Source organism: Anneissia japonica, unplaced genomic scaffold, assembly GCF_011630105.1.
Source record: "Anneissia japonica isolate Jap-2015-1 unplaced genomic scaffold, ASM1163010v1 scaffold275_len1219475_cov178, whole genome shotgun sequence".
Lineage (NCBI taxonomy): Eukaryota > Metazoa > Echinodermata > Crinoidea > Comatulida > Comatulidae > Anneissia > Anneissia japonica.
Window position 1 is genome coordinate 56,473 of NW_022752912.1, and position 1,571 is coordinate 58,043.

Here is a 1,571-nt window from a genome sequence, read left to right on the forward strand (position 1 = left end):
TTTCAGTAGTTTTACATCCAGGCTATAAATTCATTCTCAATAGAAAAATAACTAAAGGTCACTGTGCGGTATGGGTTGAAAAGGCAAATCATGTGTTAGGACGGAACCCTGCATGGAAAAAGAGTTTTTATTGCCTTCGTAGAATTGCTTTTTTTTTATCTTATCAGTGGACACATACCCGTGAGAGCCTATTGCAAATCTTTAACCCTTGACTTTGGTAGATATTATTATCTGTTTTGTGGTGTTCATTTATATTTAATATTTCCTGCTTGGCGTGCTACTTCTTGTTTTGAAACTTCGTTTATTGATATCTTAACCCCTATGCCTAGTCATCATCTATTATTATTATTATTATTATTATTATTATTATTATTATTATTATTATTATTATTATTATTAATATTATTATTATTATTATTATTATGTCACTATCTCATTTTGATCAATCACAACTACAATCACCCCACCCCGGGACCCCGGCCTCATTTCGAAATTTCATTTCGAAATCGCCCCCCTCCCATGGACACCCACCCATTTCGAAATTCCAGTTGAAATCATAGATACGAAATTAAAGTGTTACAATTTCTCTTTAGCACGAGGGAATTGTAACACTTGGCTTTCGACTTTAGCTAACGACTTGCTTCATTTAAGTTAAACCTAGTAGCATTTCATCCTAGAACATGCATCGTTCAATTATCTTGTTAAAAAACACAATAAACCTTAACAAAGTTGGCAAGAACCATTTTATAATTTCCTCTGCTTTTCCTACTGTATTTTGAAGAACTATATTGTGTTTTTCTTTTTTCACACAATGTTAACATAATTGTACAGCAATACAATTTAAAAAACATATAGTTTAGTGTGTATGTGTGTGTGGTGGAAAGGGGGGTTGGGTGTAAGTAGCATTTCATCCCAGACTTATAAGTATTGTTGAAAAAACACATTAAACCTTAACAAATTTAACAAGATCCATTTTTTCATTTAAAAAAATTACAATTGTCTCCGTTTTAACTATAATAACTATCAAGATACTATGTATTCTTATAACTAAAGGAAGCGAAAAATCTGTTTTGGTTTGTTTTATTCGTTGATTTGGATTTTTGCAGCCACAATAATGGTAATTTTAGGGTGTCACTGTATATCTTCAAACACGTAGGCCTATTATAGTAGAAGTATCACTGAAAGATGCAATTACAAGACCTTTTCACATGGTCTCATCTAAAACAAAACTCTTTTTTGACGGCTTAAACGTTCAGCATGAAACACAAGGAGAATGTGGATGGAATTAAACGTGAACCAAGGTTGTGTGAACATATACTATTCAGGGTACACACAGTTGCTATGACATGCTTAGTTGACTGAGCTTAGCTACTCTTGTAATTCAATAAATTTTATTTAATGTCACATCCCTCCAATACATAGTAAGATGTAGGCCTACGTTAATAAGCCACACAATTAAAAAAAATTATGAAATTTCAAAAATTCCATCTCTTCCAATCCTGCATCATTCATTACAGTATATGGAAGTCATCATCTTATTTTTAACTATGGATATATCAATATTCTATTTT